This window comes from Catharus ustulatus, chromosome 3 (assembly GCF_009819885.2).
Source record: "Catharus ustulatus isolate bCatUst1 chromosome 3, bCatUst1.pri.v2, whole genome shotgun sequence".
In the NCBI taxonomy this organism is placed as follows: domain Eukaryota; kingdom Metazoa; phylum Chordata; class Aves; order Passeriformes; family Turdidae; genus Catharus; species Catharus ustulatus.
This window is the reverse complement of record NC_046223.1, coordinates 41,250,923-41,276,368: the sequence shown is the minus strand read 5'-3', so window position 1 is coordinate 41,276,368 and position 25,446 is coordinate 41,250,923. Positions and strand designations below refer to the sequence as shown.

Here is a 25,446-nt window from a genome sequence, read left to right as displayed (position 1 = left end):
GCTGATCCCGACTCAGGCTGGGGCAGCACATGGAATGCGCATCCCCCAAACCCTGCCCGGACTGCGGGGCCCGAGGACACTCGGGTCAACGTTGCCATCTGCTGGGGCTCTGCAGGAGCTGCCAGCTGCCTGCAGCTGGGAAACCCCGGGAAATCCCGGGAAACCCTGCCTGCTGGGGCTGGGAAGTGTGCGGGCAATAGTGCGTGTGCGTGCCAGCAGCTCAAAAATGCAAACCTCCCGCCAAGGTTGTTTTGAGAGGAGTTTAGGGACAAGAGGCTTCCAGAAGCTGCGGAAGGAAAAGGGTCCTTGGACTAAATCTGCTGTTGCCTTCTCCTTCCCCCAGGAAAAAAGCTACCACTACTATGGACACTTACTTCAAGCAGCTACTAGTGGCCTGTACTTTACAATAATTGTATTCTGTACGAGGTGGTTTTTCTCATATTCTTCCTCTGTACCCTAAATGTCTCAGTGTTCAATTTTTATACCTGCATCAAACAGAAGTGTTAGTATGTTTGTGCTCCTAAGAGGTCCATAACACTCTGAGGAAAGTTAAGCATACTCTTCTTTGTTGCATTAATTTCTTTTAACTGTATAATGCAGGTAAATTTCTTAGGTGTATATCCAAGGTTAGACTGTCTCTTCTGTTTTAAAGATAAACACAATAAAACAAGTTGGTGAAATGGCATTTCAAAGGGCTTATTATTTAAATAGTTTCAACTTGAGCTTGAACTCCTTTAGCTTTTCCTTCTATTTCCCATCTATCTGGTATGAAGCTATATATATATGTATATAAAGATGAAAAATACAGTTTTTAAACAAAAAAATCTGCCAAGTGTAAATTAGTTAGTGAGACTTCTCCTTTCTCCCATCTCCTCAAGTGCCAGCTTAAAATGTAATAGGATCTCTACAGACACAGAAATGTTTTTTTTGCTCCCAAGACTTGCTGAATTGGGAAGTTTGAAAGCAGATAAATCAGATCTCTGATTTTAGTGTCAAATCAATCTTGAGCAACAAAAGAAGGAAAAGATATGAAGTTGAGGAGAAGGAGGATGTTGGGAAGAGGGGTAGCCAATATTTATGTATGAAATTCTTTGAATTATGAGAAGGAATTTTTTTCAGAAAGATTTTATTTGTATTTTCTCTGAAAGCTTTCTTGGTGCAGAAGAGGATTTTCTTTCTCCAGCTAAAATAGACCACTTGGTACTGTGGACTAGGATTATTAAGGTGTAGCTTCACCATAGATGCATTATAATAGTAACTTGCAGATTTAAAAGAGGAAAATAATGACTGTACAAAAATCACAATAAAAAACAAAATAAATCAGATGAAAGGCAGACTGTTTGTAACAGTAACTACAAGACTAATTCTTTTTCTTCAATGATAGGTGCAAAGAAACCTGAGATATTAAAACCATTTTTCTAGATATACAATCACTGAAAAAATAACCTAGTAAGAAGTGTGATTTGTTCTGTTTTCTTGCTTTACTTTGGTATAGGAAGAAATTCTGAAATATATCAATAAAATAAGATCTTTTACTAATAGACAGAATTAAACTGCTATCCCCAGAAATTGCAGACAACCCAGCCAATCTCCAAACAGTTTTTATAGCTTGCAATTCACCAAATGCCAATTGTGGAAATCTCCTTCCTGCCTGTCACTCAGGTTGCTGACAGTGACATCCCTTTATGGACTCTTACCCTTTGCAGTTGCTATTATTTTTTTCTTTCCCCCTCAGAAGAGGAGGAAGCCTTCCCAAACTTTCATGGATGAAACATGCCAGATTTTCAGGAAGCACTGAGGAACAGTCCTGCCTGTAGTGAAATAACACATTTATTTTGGTGACTTGCCAGTCCCCAAAAATCCCTGTGGGTATCAATAGCTAAAAGTTAGGAGATTTTGTAGAGTTTTTGTAAGTTTGGTCTGTCAGCTTGTCTGTACAACAGCTTTGCTGCATGGTAAGATTTCTACCCCTCCATGTTTCAATCAAAGTTTTTGCTCCTGATGGTGTTATTTTGTTTAGCTGTGGATTTCCACATGCTGCCTTGGTCTGTTATTGCCCAGCTTGTGATTCTGTTTTTACACAGTGTTGCTAAGCTGGCTCACTGACAGGAGTATAGTCAGAGCTGTGAGCTGAATTCTGTTCCTTTACTGCTAACTAGTCTGGAAGAAGAAAGAGTTCTCATCCTCTCCTCTGTCTCCTGTGCTGTGGCTCCTGTCAGCTTGAGGATTTGGTGATGAGGTGCCCTGTTGCTCCTTAGCAAAGCTTTCCCTGGGGTATCCTCACTTCTTTACACCATTTATTCCTCCAGCAGCATCAGTGAAGACATGAATGTGTTGGTCTCTGGAACAGATGCCACAAATCAGTCTAGCACTTCTTTCTAATTTTAATGGAGATGAACTACTTGCTGTAATTTCTTGAATCTCTCGTTTAGGATGTAGAGAGACCATAAATCTTAAAGCAACAAACATTCCCAAATCCTACACTTTGAAGTGAATGGGAGCTCCTGAGTAATCAGCACTTTTCGGAAATAAGCTGCTTAACTAGGTGTCTGAAGTCATTGCAGTCTTCTTTTTTCCTTTCTGAAAACTTTGGTCTCAATATTTGAGGGAATATACAAGATGTTTGCATGGTGTGAGCAGAACTTCCCTGAACAGCCTCAGATAAAGCTGTTGGATAGTGCAGCATCCAAACTCAGCACTCCTGAGTGCCAAGCCAAGAGGTTGGCTTGGAGATTATGTTACATTTATTATTAGATTTTGTTTGGTGAGATGGATTTGGGGTTTTTTTGCTTTAAATGTTGTTATTAAAAACCCAAAACAAAACCAAGAAAACCCAACCCAAATATCAGGCTTGTTGTGATTTATTTTTAATTGGTTGGGTAGTTGTTTGTTCATTTAGGTTTCTTTATTCTATCAGCACTTTTTCATTCCCTATTTTGCATGTTCTCCTTTGAAAACTTACTCTTACGTGGGTGTGGGATAATCTAAACAACTGCTGTAAGTATTTGCCAAAGTATGTATCTCTGCAGAGTATAACATAGCTAAATGTATGCAATATATTTTTATGTTGTTATTCTTACTTCCTCATTTTTGTCTTTAGCTGAAAATTCAGTTTAGCTCCATAGTCTCTATAGATAAATGAGTTAATTGGGCTGTGTGCTGTTACTTGAATTGGAGACTATTTTTAAAGAACAACTATCATTTTCCCAGTACATAAACTATGTAAGCAATATGTTGAAACATAGATTAAAAAACAGACCAATTTCTGAAAAATGTTTGCAAGTCGGTCGGGACGGGAGGGGAAGAAACACGAAGGCAGCACTGTTGCTTATCTTCTATTAATGGACCATATCTTGGCACAAGTGTTTACATTTCACCTCAGGGTAAACTCTTCAGCCTGCTGCCTGACTTTTGAGGGCTGACTCATCCTGGCAGCAGCCTGGCTGGTTGGAGCTGCCCATGTGGTGTGGGGCTCAGGGTTTAATGGCACAGGAGCACTTCTGTGGCAACACTTTTGTGGTGATCTCAGTGTGGACAGGTGCTTGCCTTTTGTACTGGGGGCTGCTCTGCCTGAATAATCTTGTATTATTATCTGTGTGCTCACAGTAGTCTGGGGGGCTCACAGGTGCCCCAGCACTGCAAAGAAGTAGGTAAGAGCTGCACTAGCCAAGTGGAGGAGGTGAGGGGTATTGGTGTGGTGCTCTGCTATTGCTTGTAGCCCTGCAGCATTATTTGTGTGCTGGGTCTTTGACAGGCTGCAGCAGAGCTGTCAGCAGTCTGAGCTCCCCCTTTGCATCCACACAGTCCAGAGCTTTATTAAGTGGAGGCCCCAGGCTGGAGCAGCCTGTTCCTGAAGGACTGTGCCAGTGCCCCATGCTGAAGCAGTTCATGAGGAACTGCAGCCCAAGAGAAGGACTCACCTTGGAGGAGCTCATGGAGCACTGTCTCCTGATGAGGGGATCCATGCTGGAGCAGGGCAAGAGTGTGAGGAGCCCTCCCACCAAGGAGGAAGAATTGGAGGAAGCAACATGTATTGAACTGACCATAGCCCCCGTTCCCCAGCCAGGAGTGAAGTTAAGCCCAGGAAGAAAAGGTGGGTGCGGGAAAGGTTTTCTTAAGATTTGATGTTATTTGCCATTATACTACTCTGATCTGATTGGCAGGAAAATTAAACTGATTTCCCAAATCAAACCTGTTTTTCCATGACAGTGGGAGAATTGAAAAATCAAAGGAAAGACAGTCAATGTAAGGCAAGCTAGACAAAATTCATCACCTCTCACTGGTAGCTTTACAGTGCTCAATAAAACATGGTTAACATCTGTGGGATGTAGTAAGACAATTAAATGGCTCTAGGATTTGGTTTTGTGTTTGAGTTTTAGATTGAAATGTGGATGGTTTTCACTGAAAAAAAAAAAAATATATATATATTTGTGGGTTTCACTCATCCACTATGCCCACAAGGGAAAAATGTACTTCCATGATGCAGGTGAAAGTAAGATTGTTGTTGAAACCTAAATAACCTCAGATCAAATAAGTTGTTGTATCTGGGGTTTCTCTTTCTTTCTCTTCCTCCACTCTCCTCTTCCTCCTCTCTCCTTTCTCCCTCTTCCTTCTCTATTCTGCAGTTGCCAGTACTGCTCCTGTAAGGTCCTTCTTCTGGGACACTGAACTCTTTTTCCACTGGTGAAAAATTGTTGGTTTGTGTCAGGGCAGTTAGCAAACTTGCATTGTCTTAAGGCGCTGTGAAGTGAATTTGCTGACTTTATCATTTTGGCCTCAGGGTAAATCTACAAACCAGTCCTGAGTGGGCTGATGGAGGGAGGAAGATGAGGGTGAAGATGGCTTGCTTGGGTGTCAGAACAGGTGAGAGGCAGCAGAGCAGGACTCAGGTTGTGGCTGGTGATGGTAGGATACACACAGTATCCCGGAGGAACTTTCACAAATTTCTGCAATGGTGGAATTATTGCAGCCACTCTGGTATTTGGGACCGTGACAGCAGAGATCCAAATTAACTTGTGTTTGCACAGAAATACTTTCATTTCAGTTTTGACTGCAGAGCTGGCCATCACCTCCAGATAATATGTTTTCTAATAGTTCAAATATCTTGGACCTCTCCCGAAAGGCATTCGGTGGATTCTGTTACTCCCGTCTGACCTTTAACAGCTGCCACATGTCAGAATTTGAACTGAGCCTGTCAAGGTTGATGTGAATGTTTGGTAAGCCACTGGAAGAAAGCTGGCATGATTGTACACATGTAGGAAGCTCTTAGGCAGAGGGTCATGAATGTTTTACTGGATTCAAGGATAGAGCTTGAACCATGAAGACAAAATGGCTTTGGAGCTCTGGTTTATGAGTTTGTCTGCTGTGTGAAGATTTAGATGCTCCTCTTTTGACCCTGGCTTTTCAAGTCCTGCAGCTAGGAAACCAAAGTAGGTTTTGCAAGATGCAATAGTAGTTGTTGCTATTCTTTCAGTGTCACTGTAACCAGATGCACGAACATCAAGGCACAGCCTCTGCAGGAGAAGCTGGTGCCTGCAGCTCTGGGCCTTCCTGCTTGTCTTCTCAAATCTGGATTTCCAGCTTTGCCATTTGGGTGCACTTTGCTTCTGCTCTTCTCATTCCCTTTAGGAGAAGGTCAAGTGAACAAACTCCCTAAACAGAAATGGCAGGAAAGGAGAGGGCAATCCCATCCAGTTAACTTTCAAATTTATAAACCACTCTGTAATTTCAGAACTGTACTAATTTATTTCACATTAAGAAATAGAGAGGCTGCATTAATTTCTTCAAGCTGACAGATAAGAGCAGCTGATGAGTGACAATTGTCCATTCTTTCTGTTGATGGCTGAAGTCATTCTCAGTAGAGCCTTGAGATGGCAGAAAGAAGTTTGAAGCTGAGAATGATCCCAGGATAGGAGAAGATATTTGAGACAGTTTTACTAGTAGCTGTATGCATACATGCTGGTCAATTGACCAGACTGGAAATAAAAATTTATTAAAAAATACATATCTATGTCTATCTCTATGTTTTTTAAAATGCAAAGTGTTTAAGACATATAGAATTTTTTAAAACCACAACAAAACTTCTTGTTGTATTTTTTAAGTTTCATCAAAACAACGATTAATAAAAGGAAGAAGCTTCTGTGTCAACAGGTTAAGAACAATCACACTTTTCAAGAATTTTTATTTTAAATTAAAATGAAAATCATCTGTGCATTGTGGGACTTTTTAGTAGTTTTTATTTTTTAAAATTCCATTTTGCATGTGCTCTTCAAGCAAAAGGCCTTTTTTAGTGCCTGAAAATGAAAAAAGTTTGTCCTGATCTATTTTTGTTGCAAGAAATATGAAAAAAAAAATCCCCAAGTTGAAATGGTGAAAACAAAATTTGTTTGAAGGAGAAAGTATATGGAAGCCTTGCTTGAATGTGTGGTTAAATTAAATTTTAGGATACGTGGCACCAAATATAATAGATGTAATTTCTGGTTCATTTTTAAAAAGGTGAATAGAAATTAGGATAAATAAAAAATAATTCTTCTTTTTGTCACTTTTATAAAATTTACAGTGTTAAGATTTAATTTTGAAATATCTCTGTCGTTTACAGCTAGATAGAATCTCTCTCCAAGTTTTCCATGGGATGCAGCAAGCTGTTGAAATAAATGCTGCCAATTTCTGTGCTTTTGGTACCAGGATTGTTTTCATGACCTGGTTATTTATGAGAGTTTGCAGCTGAGTGGCCTCATTTTGCATATAAGGTTACCAGTGCAGAGCAAAAGCTGCTCCTAGTTAGTCTCAAAGGCTTGGGTTCTATCTCAATCTTTTGAAGGTTTACTTGAACTGAGAAACATCATAACAAAAACAACAGCCTAACTTTGCATGACATTTTCATCTGAACTTGCAATTAAGAAATATGTCTGATTCACCCCCTGTGTGAGAGGGAAATAAATCTCTTGCTTAAGACAGCTATTATATCTGGTGCCACATATCAGGTTGTCTCTACAGGTCCCTGTCAAAGTAGAGTTGTAGGCTTATTAGCATCCTATTAATATGTGCATAAAATGTAGTCTGTGTCTGAGCCCAAATACACAAGCTGGGAAATCAAAGAGAAATCCTTCACACCTTTTGCTGGCTTCATCCTGAACTTTTATTTAGCTTAAAACAACTTCCTTAAGAGAATTTCCTCTTCTAAAGGAAACACTTTTCTCCATACTTAGCAGGGGAATACTGCATTGAATTATTTCTGGAGTGACACAGTCACCATTGGGAGAGAATTGCTTTAATCATGGCATATGAATCTTAATTTTGTCTTGTGTAAAGTATCATTCAATTTGAAAAGTATTCACCCATCTGCACCTTTTTTTCTTTATAGGTAAAGGTTAGGCAAATGTTGAGCAGAGAGTATTTTCATTTGTATTTTAACAAAATCTTATCAAGAGAGGGCTACAAAGGCTGCTCTGTGTTACGAGTTTTGTTTTATTTATACAAACAATAGTAGCATACTGTTTCTGAGTACTTTAGGGCTTTATGTATACTACAGAATTACCTTTAAAACTCGGGTCAGTTCCATACTGACTTAAATACTGCAGTGGAAAAATCTTGTCTTTAACAGTCATTGTAATTCAGAATTCCATCTGTTTCGCTTGTGTTAGTAAGCAGTGGGTTTGGACTGAATATAAGTCACACTAAAGTGCAATAAAAGGTTTGTACAAGTTTAAAATCCAGTGTTCGGTTTAAGTGTGAGCTGAGAGTTGCAGTTAGGGGTGGAATAGAACAGATCCTTGCATGCACCCTTTTGTCTGGTGCTTAGTCTCAAATGTGCCTCATGAACTGTTAGGAACTGTCAAAACTTAGGTGATTTTGTTAAAGCTTGAGGGCTAAGAAAACCTTCATTTGGTAATGGAGACTGAAGTGCTTTTAAAATCAAACCAGCTATTTATGTTCTTTAAATAAATCTTTTATGTAACAGTTCAGACAGTTTCTAGTAGCTTTGTGTTGTTCAAACCATCAAAAGTCTTTTTTTATATTTTGTTCTTTGAGATTTTTTTCCAAAATATTTTTTCCCTTTATTTTCCTGACCTGCAGCTGCCAGTGAAAGTGTCCCCTGAACTGCCTGCAGCTACTGTCCTGCAGAACCAGCAACCTCCAGGCAAGCTCTTCCCACACTCATGTGCCAATAGGTCTGGAAAGTTGCTGCATCCAATTACTAAGTTGTCATAACAATTTGTCAAAGTATGTTAATGCTTATTTTTTACAGGAGTGCCTCACACATTATTGCTCATGGCTTCTACAGCATTATTTCCCATTATATGTTATATCAAATAAACACATGGGTGACTGGAAAATGCAGACCTCCTCTATCTCGGCATGCACACAAAAAATGGTTGAACTTTTTTCAACCATTTTTAATTTATGGAAATTAAATTAGATATAAAAATAAAAATTAACAATTTATTTTCTGCCCAAAATCTACCTGTGAGGGAGATTACACTTTTAGAAATGAATAACTCAGCTCTTTTGTTGTAAAGGCCTGTAGATGTCTAATTTCCCTTATGTTCATTTGCAGTCACATCTGCATAGCTATGGTGTACTCTGGACTGTTTTGGGTACAGAGCAGGAAAGCAGCAGTGGTGATGAAAATAAACATATTTAATTAAGTGACAATGGTTGCTGACAAACTTTAAATTGGCTTTTTCCAGTCATTTCAAACTGGAAGTACCCGAGATACATTAAAATATTGCTATTAATATTGATGTAGCAAAACTCTTTAGAGCTAATTACCTCAGACCTACTTTAAAGTGAGCCTCCAGCTGCTCCCCTTTGGCACTTGGAGGCTCACATCTGGAAGTGGGGCTGAGGTTGGATGGATGGACATGATTTGCCTTGTGTGTGCCAGCTGCCAGTGGGTGTTTTGGTTCCCAGTTCCATAGAGGTTAGCTCAGAGTGAAAAAAATCTGGGTGGTTGCTGGGTCCTCAGCACTGACTCATTCTGCAGGTTCAGCTTCCTCCATTCTGTGCTAATGCAGATGTGGACAGAGATGTGCTCCCAGATTCTGTTTCATTCATCTCAAATTGCCTGTAATGCATCTTATGGGGTGTGAAACTCCTGGTCCTCTTGAGTCATTTGTACTGATGAAGTCTGTAAAACTTAAAATCTTTGGCTTGGGTATGCAATTCATTGGTATATTAGCAGATAATCACTCATTTTTAATCTCAACAGCTCTTTATTTTGAGAAAAAAAAACCCCTAAAACTTTCAGACTTGGTTATGCTAGACTGTATTAAAAACTGAAATTGTGTAGGACTAAAGGATGGTCATTTTGGAATTTTTCTTAGATGCTTTCTTCAGAAGAAAATAATTTGGAGAATATTGAAGAGGAAGAGGGGAAAGGTGACTGCAGGAGCAACTGAGAGCTGGAGTCTCATCTAAGGGAGACCTGCATCTGTTTGTCTGCTGGATGTAGCAGGTAGTAGAAGAACAGCTCCATAAAGTACTTCTGTAGTGAAGCAATGCACCAAGAGACATGCTTTAATGCCTCAAATTCACCCCCTTTGGGAACTCAGATCTCACAGCTGCTCCGTGTGGGAATGCACATATGAGATGGGTTATGGAGAGTGGAAGCAAGTGGCTGTATCCAGCAGAGCCACTGCTTGGCTCCTCTCACTGCCTGCACAAGGCCAGGCTTTGGCTGGCTGTGAGCTAGCAGGGCTGCAAACTGGGGCTGTAAAACTATAGTGTGTGACCTGATGATCTCCATGGTGTCTCCTGGTGTTTCTGTTTTACAGTCCTTTCACACCTCTCCAGCCTTCCCAGTGCTTGCATTGCTGGAATGCAGCACCAGGCTCTAGGACAAGACAGGTGAAATGGTTGTAAAGTGACTGGGAAATGAAAATTATGCTCCCCTCCTCACCCATTTTGGATTTCCATGGGACTGTTAGCATGACAGGGTTATAGTTATGTTTGAAGGAACGTAAGATGTCAGTGAATGTGTGTAGGATGACATTGCAGTTGTGACTGTGACAGTTGCTGTTCAACACCTGAATATCAATATAGTGTTGGTAGATATCTTTTGAGCTGGCCATGGTAATGCAGAGAAAGGCAGATCTCATGTCTATGTTTCACTTGCTTTCTGGCTTCAGGCCCTGACTTCTAGAATTTAGAGCCACTTTTAATCACAATGCCATTTAATTGTGTCTTTATGCTTTCTCCCAATTTTGTAAATAATTGACATGAGAAGAGAAAATCATAAAGATGGTGACCATAGAAAACAAACAGAGAAAGACAGTAAATGCAATGTCTGCCCCTTTCTCAACCTATTTCTGAGTTTAGTTTATTCAGGGCTTGTGAAGTGGCACATAGTCTTTCCATGTAGGGAGAAACTGTGACTGCAGATTGTATGTGTTACTAGTACAAGCCTCAATTTTTCCATTTCTTTGAGAGCTAGCCTTGCAAGAATGCCAGGTGTGAATCTCATCCAAGTATTAAATATTTCCCCCTATTTAATGTAACTACTAGTGGTTTGAAAGAACTTGCAAACTGTGCCCAGTTGTGCTGGTTTTTGTTCTGAGATATTTGCCTGTGTGGAATGAGTTGCATTTATAGGCAGTAAATGCTAATATACACTTAGCTGGCATGGAGGAAAATAAATGCTACCACTGGTTTCAGTAGTGCAGGAGACACCATTGCAAAATACTGCTGCTGAGAACTGGTTTTACCATTGCATGGATGCTGTGCAAAACCTAAATAGAACCTTGAAATCCTGAAGAACAATAGATGTGGAAAAACTGTTGTCTCTAACTCACACTGCAGTGTCAGGTGAATGGAAGCAGTGAGCTAAACAAGTTCCTTCTCTGGATTCATTTCTGATCTCAGGAGTGATGACATGTTCCCACCTTTCCTCTTTGGTGGCACTGACAAATCTGTTCTTTATTTGGTAACATGCTCCCACTAAAGGTTTCAAGGTTTTTTGCATATCTCTGTCATATTTAAATTGCTAATAAGTTTGCAGCAGAAATTTCTTAATATTCAGAATGTGATCTTCATTTTCTTAGGAAAATAGAATTATTTCTTTACATTATTTCTTAGGAAAACACACAAAACTTCCACAAATCTCTGACTATAATAGATAGAGTGATCTACAGTTTGAATAATGGAGGGTGTAAGATGGTTTTGTTTGGGTGGGAAATTTAAATTTTGACTTTCTTTGTAAGCCCAATATAATGGGAATTTTCACAAGTGTGTGAATCTTTATAATCCTCCCTAATCTTGTCGCATGGGATTCCTCTCAACATTAGCTGCTAAAAGTTAAGTATCTCTCCTAAGGGAGTAATCTAGGAAGTAATTCCTCGGCAGATACCATGCCAGGGATTCATCTCACCTGTTTTACTCACCTATCCTAGAATGGGATAAATGGCAACCTGGAGACACTTATCTCTCTTGCTTGACTACAGAAGGAGCCTAGATGACTGGCTTGGATGAGCCACCTGATTTCTAGGTGGCTGTAGAGCAGGGGCACTACCTCTCTTGACCTTAGAGTATAAGATGTAGTTCTCAAAGATATATTCTTAGTACTGAAAGGGTTGCTTATATATCTGCACTCAGCTGTGCAAATAACACCTTTCTTATTAGTTGGTGTTTTGTGTATGGATTCATGTGCACTATGGGTTTGTGTGCACACTGTATTTAGGTGTGTTATTTTGTGTCCCAAATTTCTTTCTGAGAAGCATCAAGACAAAACTGAAATATGTGTATGCAGGTGAGTTACAAAGGCACGAGTGCTCCCTTCCCACAGAGGCACAGGGAAGCTCTCATCGTAATGGGTGAAACTTCCCAACCAGACTGGTACTGGGAAAGGCCAGTCTAGGCTAATCTCAAATGGAATAAATAAACGTAATTCTGAAAATTCTGTAAATGTCTGCAGTAGTCATAGTCTTTTAGCTGTGGAGGGGGACGTTTGAGTTCACATGTCTGCACAGAGCAGCACATCAGCAGAGTCCACTCAGTCCAGCTCTTTGATAAGTCTAGATCTGTGGAAATGGGCAGGGTGGTTTCACTTCCTCAGGCTGTCCTTTTTCTGTATTGCTGAGGAATATTGGATTGTTTCATTCACTTCTGTCACACAGTGCTCCTGTCCCAGCATGCAGCCAGGAAACAGTCATGTGGAGCCTTCAGCACTCGGTTCCCTCCTGAGCTGAGAGGAATCAGACAGGTGCTGAATTCCTCCACCTTGGTGGCCACATGGTCTCCTTGAAGTGCTGATGCAGTGATTCCTAGACATTTCCCACGAAATGAGCACTGGACAGGTGAGCTCTGGGTACACACAAGGACTGTGGGTTGTTTGTCAATGATCTTTCTGGGTTCTAGGCTGCCAATATCTGGGCATGATAAGGACACTTCTGTACCACAGAGCTGTAGGGCAGTGCCAAGACACATGGCACAAGGCTCAAGGTACATACCTGGTTACTCCTCAAAACTCATGGGATAGGTTTTCTGGGATTCTGCTGTAGAGTTTATCCCTCTGTGGCAGGATTTTCATCACTGGTTGTGGGGGCTGTTGCATGCAGAGGCTGCACACCTCTGTCATGCTGCTGCAGGAGCAGGAGTTGGGAGCTTCAGGGAGAACTGTCAGCAGAGGCAGTGCCGGGAGCAGAGATGGGTAACCGGGCACACCTTTGCCAAAAGACAGTGGGATTTAACATTTAGTGCCATTGGGAAGTAAACCACTCATTGCTGATGTTTGCTTTGATTTTTTTGAGATGGCAAAAAACAGTGAAAAAGATTATTTAAAATTAGGGAAAATCAAAGAGAACTGAACTAGCAAAGTTGTAGTCTGTTCTCCTTGTTGTCTTGTAATGCCAAAAGCATCAAGAAGCTATCCAACTTAACTGATGATGGTTTGGTTAACTTGCATCTAGGAGTGATGATAGAAACAGAGATGGCACATGAGAGCACCCTGGCTGTGGATGGTTGTAAGACAAAGGCGGATTTAGTGGAGTTAAATGGGTTGTTTCACCCATATTGTTTTATATAATGATATAAGAAGATCTCTCAGTTCTGTGGTCTGGACTCCGACTTTCCTCTGATTTTTTTCAGTGCTATAATTCCACAAAGGTATTATTTCATTTCAGAAAAACAGTGACAAGCTGGTAAAATCTTGGTTTGGGATATTGCAACCTGCTTTATTTTTTATTTTACAGTCTCAATGTAAAGGTGATAATCTTATTTTGAGTCACATTTCAATATAAACTCTGTGCTTCCTGAAGGAAGAAGTAAGACACCATCTATGAGTTGCTTTAAAAGGCTTGGGTAATTTTTTGAGGTTTTTTGGGTAGGAAATACAAAATATTTTACAGTTGATATAAGGATCTCAAAACTGTATATATTTTGTGCAATGGTTTTGGCTGAAGTAGAATATATTTTTTACTCTTTTTAAATTCTTGCAAACTCTGACTTACTTTTGAGAACAATGTGCTTTTCACTGTGTTCTACTGGAGAATTTGTGATTTGAAAAAACAATGTCCTTGTTGCAAGAATCTGAGAATTCACACATATTTTTCTCAGTGAGCCCCTTTGCCTGACATCAACCATTGTGTTATGCATTCTCCTCCAAAAGAGAAGTTGAAAAGGAGTGAGAGAGACAAAGAGGAAAAGGATCACAGTATCTCAATTTTATTTTCTTTCCTGAAGAGTATTCTCTTTGGACAGACAGTAATTGTAGTTTCTAATGACACAAACTTGAAGGGAAACAGAAGAAGACTACAAACAGGTTTATGGGCCTATCAGCAGGAATATGTGGCTACAAATTGCAGAGTAAATGAAACAGCCTGTTGTTTCCTAAGCCTGAGTTTGTGAGTGTTATGCCAAAGTATTTGAGGAGGAGCTAGAGCACCAGGCGGTGTAAAGGATACCTGCTGGGCCCTAATTGGTGCCCACTGTTGTTAATGGCTTCCTGTGGCTGAATGTTTACTTGTCATTTGTTTTGTGCTTTGTTTCCCAGCTACTGGAAGGAAAAAAAAATACTGACCAAAACTTTATTTTGCTTTTAAGTGGACATCCTTGGACATCAACTGCCACACTGCAAATTGTCTTATGCTTGAGACCATTCCTTAGTCCTCTTGGGCTTCTGAAATTACATTTCCTTTGGCTTTGAATTTGAAAAGTCAACAGATTTTTAAAAAGATATATTATTTATATATAATATAGAATGAATTATATATTATATGCAATATATATTTATTATCTAAGAAAATTATGCAATAACCATGTCTGGGGCTTTTGCCTACTGCAAGGCTTTGAATGGCTGAACATTTGATAATACTGGTTTTGAAAAATGCTACAGATAATAATAGTTTATTTATAAGCATCTGTTTTCCTAAAATGCCCATTTTTCTTATAAATATATATTTTTTTTTTTGTGGTAGGATGTCTGTTGAAGATGAAGAAGAACTTCTGTACATAAAATTCTCCTTTCTGTATGTGATACAGCTGGCTTGGTTGTGGTTTTTATTTGTTGTTTTCTTCTAATCAAAAGGGACTAAAAGAAAACGATCCATGTCAGTGTCTCAGACCCTTTGCTTATCCTGTTCTTGGTTTCCCTAACAAGAGAGCCTGATAGTGTCAGCTATGGTGTGAACACCTCCCTGCTGGGAAAAAGGAGTGAAACTGCTGTTTTTAACTAGGACAGCGAATAGTTTGTGGTGAATATCCACATATATACATTACTCAAGAAGAAGGAATTAGAATAGTAAAAACATCCTAATCCTATAATCTTAAATCCTCTTCTTCTCCTACACTGGGTTTTGGGGTTGGGGTTTCTTTTGAGTGATGTCAAGGGAAATTTAGTTTCAGTAATCCTAGAGAACAACACAGAGAACTTCAGAGAAAACATACCTCTATCTCAATTTAGCAATTAATTATTACTGTAACAATGTTTAGGTATTTGTCCTCTGTCCACAGGGGTGGACAGTTTGATACACACAAACATTACATGGTTGCAGAGACCTGAATCAGTTCGTGACAAGGCTGTGTTTGAGGCAGCTCTCTAGCAGGTCTCAGACCGTGTTTGGGGTGCCCTCAGAGGCAGACAAGACAATGTGGGAGAAGCTCTCATTGAAGTGCAGAGCACTTTGTCTGGGGACATAAATCTGATTCCTTGATTACCACTGACCCTTGTTTAGCTCTGTTTCACCTATATCTCTCTCCCCCGTGCGTTTGGCTCGTACACCTGCAGGTGTGCTGTCCACAGAGTATTACCTCATGCTATTTTGTGTTACCAATATAGATAACACTGTCTGGAGCCCTCCTTTAGCGGGAATGGAGTTTGGAAGCCACTTAGATCTGAAGGAAACTCTACACAGAGTAGAAGACAAGGATTTAGGTGCAGAGTTGCAAATATTTAACATTCTGTGCTGACCTAGGTGCTGGAGAGAGGGGGAAGGAAGATGGGTTCAAAATGTCCTTAACATATAGCCAGGCAGATTTTCCATTTTGTGGGCTGATCTCAGGAAAAGCACATCTAACTAATGTGGGAGCCCTTTTATGTAATTCCTGAAGGATCTTGATCAGTAAGAAAAAAGTGCTGATTTCCTCTGAGTGAAAAGATGATTCTCAGAAAACGGCAAAGGAAGGACTAAAGAGATTTGCCCCATCTTCAAGGGGAAGTTTAGTGTATTTCAGGGCATTCTCGTTCCTAATTATATCTTTAGAACATATTCTAAGATTTATCAAGGTATTTGCTGTCTTTGGTTTGTTCTTGGGTTTGAGTATTAACTACAGTAGTTTCACGAATACAAGCCGCACGGAGTATAAGCCGCACCCCCGGTGCCTCGACAATGTTGCTGTCTTTGTCAATAGATAAGCCGCACCCCGAATATTAGCCGCACTTTCGTTCGTCGCGAGAATCCGTGCGCAGCTTTCACAAATTGGCCAATTAGTAACAGGATCGCGGCAGAGCGGGCTTTACTGGCTCGGGGCGGGGCCAGGCAGGCTCGGCCCGCTCATGGTTGCCGACGGGGCCGGGTGGCCCAGCTCAGCGCCACGGCTCGGCGGGGCTGGCCGGATGGTACTGCCGCTGCCGCCGGGCTCGCTGGCCCCCCTCTCCCGTCAGCACCGCCCCGCTGCCGCGTTCGCTAGCCCCGCCGCCGGGCTCGCCAGCCGCGCCGCGTTCCCTAGCCCCGCCGCCGGGCTCGCCGGCCGCCCCCTCCCGTCTGCACCACCGCCGCGTTTCCTCGCCCTGGCCGGCACTGCAGGCCCCCGCACCGCCGGGCTCCCCCACGCTGCTGGCCCCGATTCTGCTGGGCTTCCCCCGCTGCCAGGCAGCCCCACCCGCCGGCCTTCCTGCTTCTGCCATGCTCCCCTGCACTGCTAGCCCCAGTTCTCCCGGGCTCCCCCGCCCTGCTGGCTCAGGCTCTGCCGCCCCCCTGCCCCGCCCTGCTGGCTCAGGCTCTGCCGCCCGCCCCCCACACTGCAGGCCCCGCCTCTGCCAGGCTTTCCCACCTCAGCCGGGGCCGGCCGGGCTCCAGCTTGGCTTGGGGCTGCCGCGGGCTCTCACTTCCGTGTTGGCAGCTTTTAGAATTTTGTTAATGTATTAGCCGCCCCGGAATATTGGCCGCACTTCCGGGTTTCCACCAAAATTTTGGTCAAATTGGTGTGGCTTGTATTCGTGAAATTACTGTAATCTAATATATTCATATCATCTTTTTCAGACTGGAAGGCTAAAGAATAAACTACAGAACCAAGAGGACTGTGAAGACTTTTGGCTGCTGTTTCCACTGGCTGTAACAGTTAACACCTCAGAAGAAAACCTGAGGATATAAAATCAAAAACTTGAGTTTCTTACACGCTTCGTTGCAGCTGAATATTTAGGCAGTTTAGTTGGGGGGAGGAGGGAAAGGAAGCCCCAAACCAAAACTGATTGCAAAAAGTGACAGCAAGAAGGCAGCAAGAAAAGGAGCCAGATCTGTAAGTGTTGTAGGAGTGTGTAACTCATTAGCACCAATGGATCAGTGCTCATTTGTGCCACTTGAGAATCAAGCCCAGTAACATGGTGTTGTCCCTTTAGTGTAATTTTTCTCTCACAGTTCCCAGTCTCTAGAAAAAGGAAAACTGAACTACATTTTGAAAATACATGTGAAATGCTAGAATCTAAAGTAATCTTTCAATTATTTAAATAAAAAAGAAGCCTCTATGCCAGAATATGTACAGAACCTGAGTAATTTGCCCAATATGTGAACAAGTGGTTTTCATGACTGGCTGTACTACAGCATGATTATTCAAGGACATTTTTCTTTGGGTTAGGGTGAGAAATACCTTGACCTTTGGTTTTGATAATCTATGTATCACTTGCTCATTTTGATTCTCTTTAAAGTCATCGAAAGAAGGAGATCTTGTTTTTGGTTTTTGCTGTCTTGCTCATCTCTTAACAGTTCCCTGTTCTTCTTTTTACACCTGTGTGTTGGTTTCTATCCTAATTTTTACAACACTCCTGCAAATATGGACTTGGTTTACTGCAGCTGAATTTAATCTGAATTTGCCTGTTGAATCAAGGCTACTAGGCATATGAAATAAGGGAAAGGAGTATTAGTTTGATTAATTAAAACTGTTCCCTTGACTTCTATAGAGGTGTCTCAATTGCCTTCAGTCAATCTGGAGCACAGATTACTCTGCCTATAGTATAAAATGTCTTACACAAATATATGAGTACTGTGATGCTAAAAAATTTAAAAAAAAAATGCTACTCTACAAACTGAATACTCAAGTGTTGGAAAACTGTTAAAATGGAACCATTTTTATTTCTTTCACATGCTACCAGTAACATTCTGATTATGTTTTTTCTCTGACTTTAGAGTGGTGTCTTCCCAAGGTTTGCCTTCTGGTGCCTTTGTAAGATCCGCCATGGAGCAGCTGGCCCTGGTTTCTCTAAGCAAAGGATGTGAGCAGCTGAAAAAGGCAAGCAACTTATGCTGTAGTCAAACAAAACCCTTGTGCTTTCAAACAGTGCTGCTCAGACTGGTATTGTGCCATCCAAAGTCATTCCTCCCTAAGCTGTGCTTGTACAGGACAGCAGTGGAGGCAGCTGCCACGACCTGCTGTGGCAGGAGACCTGCTACCTCATTCCTTGTGGTCAGAATGGCTTTACAAAGGCAAAACAATTCTTTTGCTGATAGATGTTCCCTGAAAAAAATAAGTTCTTCCAGCAGAACAGCATTTTTGCCTGTCAAGCTGTGGCTTACGAGGTTTTGCTAGAGTAGTTGTGCCCCATGCTGGTGGAATTGCTCCTTGCCTTCCCTGCAGTACTCTTCAGCCAGATGGCTGCCTGGCAAGGCTTAAACTTGGCCCTAGGTTTAGGAACATGCTCACCCAGTGTCTCAGCTCTTCACAACTTCGCAGTTGTGAAGAATGAAGTTTAACACCCTTGTGTTTTCTTGGAGGGCTTGGGATGATCCTTTCATTTTACTGTAAATTTGAGAGGGAACTCATGTACACCTGCATACATTGGGAATAACGTAAGGGGGAAAGCGATCATATAAGGTTGGAGGAGAGAAATATTAATTATTCAAACAGTGGTTTTAGGCTATTCTGTGTCCAATTTGGAGATTTGCTGCTTATACTAAGGGGGAAGCCAAAGAGCTACAGGAAAGAATTTTGGTCAAGGTATCAAGATTTTTGATGTTCCCCACAGAAACTAAGTGGCGTGAAGCCACTGAGAATGTTTGGGGGTGTGTAAGTTGAAGAATGACACAGAGATAAGGAGGGTGAAAATGCATAGAAGAAACTTCATTGGTGTTTGCCCCAGTCTTCTAGAACACCTTCCCTTCCAGCTCATTATGTCCCTGCACGAAAGTGCTGTAAACTGAAAATGCAAAAAGGGTAGATTTAAAGGATGGTGATGAAGAATGCTTGGAAAGACTCAGTAGAACACCCAGTTTTAATGGCATTAATCAAAGGGATTCATTCCTATTTTGGTAAGAAAACCACTTTTCATATAAGTTGGCAATGAAAAATGCTTGTCTGAAATAGCAGCAGGATATGAAGGAAACCAAAGTATCTCCCATTTTTTAGGCCCCTTCTCACCTCCTCCCCTCAAAGGCACTTGTTTCCCCTCTTTGTGTACAGTTCCCCTGCAGCTGTGCCCTGTGAGATGAGCCGGGGTGGCCGCGTTCCTCACACCTCCGTGCGATGCACACATCGCTCCCCCAGCCTGCCAGACTTTGCAGTATTTCTTGGGCCAGACTGTCAGGTTGCTGAGGATAAGGGAGGCTTTAATTTGCAGTTTGCATTCTTTTCCTAAGTAGTACGTGCTCTGGAGAGAAGTCAAAAGCGGTCCTATGATTATGAACTCAGTGGTTCCATGCATCTATCTTTATAAAAAGTCAGCTCTGTCCACAAGGTATTTCACATGTTGGGCCTACTAAGCTCATTTATACTGCAAGGGACAAAAATAACATATTTTTTTTTTTTTACAGCAATGAAAAATGTGGTGACCCTTGATTTTTTCTAATCTTAAATACATATATTTTTTTATTGTGCGTAGATATACCTGTGGTCACTTCGTCCTTGAATTTACCTGTTTGGGTGTATAAGTTGCTGTCATGTTTGCAATATAACACACACAATAAGGACACAGTCCCATTCTAGAATTTTTTATTTATTGTCTTTTACAAATTTGGAGTTACCAAATGATAACCTGGACAATGAAACAGTTTGAAAGAAAACACAACTATCTCTTTTTTTTTTTTTTTTTTTTTTTTTTTTTTGGGTGGGAGGAATTGCAGAATAGGAAACCAGGACCTTATCCTGTGTGTTTCATAATATGGTTCAAAGTTTATTTGTAAATACAAAAAGTGTATTACCTTGGAAAAACTTAGCATTTCTGGCAGTATTATTACAAGTTAAAGAAATAGTTGCACAAATGAAGAGTGATCTATCCAGTCTTCTGTGACCATTTTGCAGTGAATGAAGAAGATGAAATTTTTAAACTATTCCTCTCCTTTCATTTTCCCACATTTTTTCCCTGTGATTTTAGGGATGGAACAGGAATCAGGAGATAATTTTTCCTTCAAAGAAGGTTATTTGGCTTGAAAGGAAAAAAAAGAAAATGGGAGTGTTTTGAGATGAAACTTTAATCATCTTTTGGTTCAATTTTAATGTACCACTTTTGGTTTCCTTAACGTGAGGCAGGTGTTCTTAAGTGATATCCATTTGATGTTGTGATACAGCTTTTATCCTCTTCTCAGAAGGGCTTACACCAAACACTCAGAACCACTTTTCCCCATCTCCAGACTTGTAGTGTATTCATCACACAGACAATGTAACATCAGCAGCAATTTCAATAGTGTTTGTGTAAAGGACTTTTCTGCTCCCCATCACTCACCCATAATGTGTGGGTTGCTTTCTCTTTTGGCTCCCACACCTGTCCTCATCTCCAGTGGTGAAAAATGGGCTAGCCAGTGCCCAGCTCTTCCTTGGACAGCTTCAGCTGGGTCTCTTACAGCTGATGTCATTGCTGAGGATGCACATTCCTCCTGTGGTGAGGATGCAGGGGACAAGCTAGATTTGAGTTAAAGGATTTGAGCTGTAAAGCTGAGGCCCTTAAGGTGCCTTGTAATGTGAGAGGAAGAGATGACTGATTTGATATGATAAACGCTTTTCTTTTGATCAAAAGAGGGCTTCAGCCTCCTGTCCAGTTTAAGACCCAGTCCCTCTCCTTCCAGTTAGACTAGAGCAAAATGTGCTGTGTGGAATTCTACATAATTATATAATGTGGAGCTCTTGTCTTTGGCCCACAGTATACTGGATGATACCAGATATTCTCTCTTGGCTGTAGGCTGAAAAAGGACTTGGATAAGCAAATTTTACTCCGCTTTCTCTCTTTGCATGTGACAGCTACATTGTCCAGGCTGGAGCCAGGAGTAGCTTGGAGAGAACCTCTGTGATGAGAGGATCCTACACAGAGCAGGGGGGCTTGAGCCTGCTTCATGCTTTTGTGTAGGCAGACAGGAAGATTTGGCACCCATGTTTTACTAAAACAGATTTATTCCACTGCCATTACAAGCATGCTCATTTCCACCTTTACTGTCCAGGCAAACTTGTCTTTATAAACTTCATCCATTCTCAAAATTAATTTTCCGTGGAATTCAGCCACTAGCTGATGTCTTTAGGAGGATTTAGATTAACTGCTGTGTGCAGAGCTGGCAAGGAGAGCATGAAAGAAAGTTGAAATGGCCCATTAACAGAGCAAAAGTGAAAACACACAAGTATAATTGTTCTCAATCTTTATTTAGGATAAAACCCATGTGTCTATAGTGGCCAGGAAGCCAAACCATGCACCCAGAGAAAGTCCCGGGCTCCCACCAGCGTAAGTGACAGCAGAAAACAGGTCCTGAGTGCTGGCAGTGAGAAAGCAGCCTCTCTCATCTTATGGAAAGAGATTTACTTGTAGCCACATTTGGGTGGCTCCCTGTAATTGTTCCCAAAGGAAGGGAGGGCTGGCTGGGGTGTCACCAAACCGTGAGGGGGCCTGGATGGCCCTTTCATCCTGCCCCAGGCCAAGGGTGGCCACTCAGACCCTGTTTGCCTGACCCAAGGCAAATATGCCTTGGCTCAGGGCTTGTTTCTGTGTGCCTGGCTGAGGGTGAAGTGATTGTTCACAAACAGGTGAGAGAAAAGTAAAGTGGAGAAATGAAGGGATAGCCTTTAATGCATGAAAAGGGGAAAAGGCCACTTGAAAATTACTTGGAAACCCAAAGGCAGGACAAAAAATGAGCAAATGAATAGCAGTCAAGTTATTTTTAGAACAGTTATGCTCTATGGAAAATAGAAAATTCAGGCCATGAGTTTAGATGGGATGGTTGCAATTGGTTGGCTCCTTTTGGCATGTCCAGCCTGGAGCAGCTTAGCTGTGGCTCCAGGATAGGAGTGGGGAAGGAAAAGCAAAGGGAAACACAGCACACATGCAGACTGGCTTCTGGATGCTGGCTTTCCTTCCTCCTAGTATTCTGCATTTTAGGAATATATTTGTAGTCACACAAGGAGCTGCAAATATTTATGATACTGAGCCACTCTACAATGATAACTTATGCAATGCAAGTGTATAGGCAGCCACCTGGGTGCAAGTCCATGAAGAATCAGCCTAGAAAGCTTTGGTTTTTCTCTATGAAATGCAAATGGAATTCAATCAAAGACCTGCTCACAAACTAGCACTAATTTAAATGTATCTCTTGTTTTTTAACTGATACAAGCAATTGATGTGGGTTTTACATAGACATTGCCTGGAGCATTTCCTGTGTTGTTGCCCATCAGGGTTACAGAGATATATATTCAACCACTGTATTAATATTTGCTTGCACTCTTAGGTACTTATGCTTACAGTGCCCACTTCCATAAATGTTAGTTCCATTGCATTTTCCTTTAATTCCCTGGTCCTGTCATAAAAAGACATGCAAGTCCTCTTTCAGTTTTTAGTTGATTCAGATATGCTCTTCAGCTTTGGGTAAAGGAAGATCCTGTGCCTCATGAAATTAAAAAAAAAAATTCATTAAAATAATTTTTCTCTCCAGTTCTTGTTCTTCAGCTTTACAGAAAGGCCAACTTCTTGTTACTCTGAGAAAAGAGAATTTTTATAGGATTGCTGCAGGGAGCAACCCTAGACTAGAGGAGGACCAGATCCAGAGTTCACATTTCAATACTTCTCTTGAGTTTGGAAATAAAAGACAAAACAGAATAGAACAGTTCAGCTAGAAAGGACATAAAGTGATCATCTGTCTAGCAATATGAACAAAAAAACCAACCAAACAAAAAAAATCCCTGCAAAATATTTTACAAAAAAGCAGTTTTTCTTGCAAATTTGTCCCAAATAGCTATTACAACCGTCACAAGGTAGGTAAGGAGATATTTTCTTTTTTTTTCTTGCAAGATGCCACTAAATCTAATAAACTCTGGAAGGTAATGAAATTTGAATGACTAGCAAGAAAATAGATTACTTTTTCAAATGTTACTTATACTTGGAACACTGTGTCTAAGCAGAATTGTATGTATTCAACTGCTGAATTTTGGAGCTTTAGTAAAACCCATCTCAGGCACAGAAGTGCAGTCTGTAATCTTGGTTCAGGTGAAGACCCCGACACTGTTGGAGAGTGAAACGTGCCAGACAGTCCTGTTGTGGAGAACAGCAGCTTGGCGCTCCAGGAAGAGCTGCAGAGCAGCAGCTTGCCTTGGCCTGAAGGTAGCAGAGTTTCCTGGCTCGGGCACCAGCGCTTCATGCTGCTGGGCTGGGAGGCTTCATCTGATTTCCTGCTGTTGGCAGAGCTCCAGCAGTCCCTAAGAAATGGTCTGTGGGTCTGGCACGTGAGGGAATCAGTGAGAATGCTGAGAGGAAAGAGGTGTGTCTTGGCTTTCTGAAATGGCAGAGTATCCTGCATCAGGGGCATTCCTTTCTTTCCTTCCTTCATTTTGTGCCTCTCAAAAAATGGATCTGAAACATAAAGATGATGGTTTCAATGCAATGACTGCTGCCTCTTCCATTGTAATTGTTTTAACTGAAACTAAGCTGAAGGAACTAAAAGTATAAGCAAATTGTGTAAATCTGCAAATTAATAATTTCTTCACTCTTATTCTAAGGAAATTAGGTGTGTTTGTAGTTCTGTTGTCTGTCCCTCTTTCTGCCCTGTCTTCTGGGCACACTGGATGGATTTGTATCAAGGTTCCAAAAAGGTTTGTGAAAAACAGGTGTCTGGGAGCATGAGTGGGAGTCAGGCACAAATCTCAAGAGGAGATTTTCAATACAAGGCCAAGCTGCTTTTTAAAATGTCACTTTGAGGATGTGTTCATCGTGGGCACTGCAAGAAGCTAGCAAGTGAGAGCTTTTACCCAGCTTTAGGATAGAACTTAGGTATAACAGGGCAGGAACTGAAAATTCAGCAGTACAGGAAGGGAAGTCACAGAAGAGATAGAGCAACAGTTTTTGTTATTGCTGCTGCATTTTATTTTCAATGTAATTAAAGTTTCTGTGAAGTGATTATTATGTCTAAGTGCAACAGGTCCTGGGAGTGAAATATATTTGTATAATTCAGTTCTTCATTGGTCCAAAAAGACAGAAGCAGTGAAGAACTGCTTCTGTCTTTTTGGACCAGTGAAGAACTAAAGAAGAAAATATTTGTAGTAGATCAAGATGGTCAAGATGTGGACAAGCATATTGTCTGGATTTATTTTTTTATGGTGGAGGAGAATTTGAAAGGCAGAAAATATTCTAGCACTGGTAGGTAGAAAAAGTAGGTATTAAAAGTAGGAATTGAAAATTGAAGTCTTAGAAATGGGAAGAATTTTGCCTTCTAACAGCAATGGAGAAGAGGAAGTAACATAAAAGGAAGTAACATCAAAGGAAAAAGACAAGCTGCTCAGTAATAACTGCAAAGTTTAGTTTTAAACAAATAGTCATCCTTCCAGGCCAGCAGATCAGAAGTGTTATTAAATGTGTAGTGCTAAACTGAGGGAGATCACTTTGGTATTGAGATGCAGATTTGTGAGCCATTTACCTAAAGGTAATAGTTATATCAGTGTGAAGAGGAGAGGCTCCCTGAGGATAAGATACAGAAAATGACACCTAGGATAGAGCTTTGAAGAGCTCTCAGAGACAGGGCAAGAGATAGTGGAGAATGAGGAGCCATTCCAGGGTGATGGGAAATCCATATGTGTGCTGGGCTGCAATGGAACATAGAGGGGGATTTGTTAGGACTGGGGCATTAGAAGTGCCCACAGTCTGCTCCTTGCAGCCTAGATCAAACTTATGCCTGTTTGAGCTTGCATGTTAAAATAAATGGGATTTCTCTTCCTTACAGAATAGACATAAATCCAAGAGTAGGGACCAAAGTCAAGGTAAGTTTAAAAGGAGAAAAGGGGTGACAAGGAAGAGTCAGAGTCAGGAAAGAGAAATTTAATGCAGACTGTCCCATAGCTGAGAAGGGGACAAAATGAGTGAGGTTCATGTAGTGTTCAGCACAGCAGAGGAAGAGGAAAAAGGAAAGGGGCCAGGTTGGGTTAGGGAAGAGGTGCTGATTGTGAATTTAGGCTTCAGAGGGATGAGGCAAAAGTTTAAATACCAAAGAGGGCCTGGGACCTGGAGTTTTTTGTGTGTCTGGTGACTACTTGAATCTTAGCATGTGAAGACTATGACTCCCCTCTCTTCTCTCCCACATTAGTTTCTAATAACAACAAAATAAATCCCCAAATTGGTTCACTTCATGCTTCAGCCAGCCTTTCTCTCCCAGAGCAGTACCCCTTTGTGTGTGCCCTGAGATGTCCTGAAAGAGACCCTGGCCTTTCCTCCTCCCAGCAAGACTGAAATGCCCCTGCCTTGGGAGAAGAGCGGCTGTGGGTGCTGGGACCTGGCCCCCAGCGCAGGGACTGGAAGACACACTGTGCCTCTTGAGGTGGAATTTTGAGGGACTGCATTTTCTGAGA

The 25,446-nt window shown here is 41.3% G+C and overlaps 1 long non-coding RNA gene across 1 annotated transcript; it reads left to right on the top strand.

Moving 5' to 3' along the window:
* Window positions 1–9,295: 9,295 nt before the first annotated feature.
* Window positions 9,296–17,931, top strand: LOC116994691. The gene is made up of 3 exons (XR_004417553.1): window positions 9,296–9,457; window positions 14,412–14,462; window positions 16,695–17,931. It is a non-coding gene; the product is annotated as an uncharacterized LOC116994691 (long non-coding RNA).
* The last annotated feature ends 7,515 nt before the right edge of the window (window positions 17,932–25,446 follow it).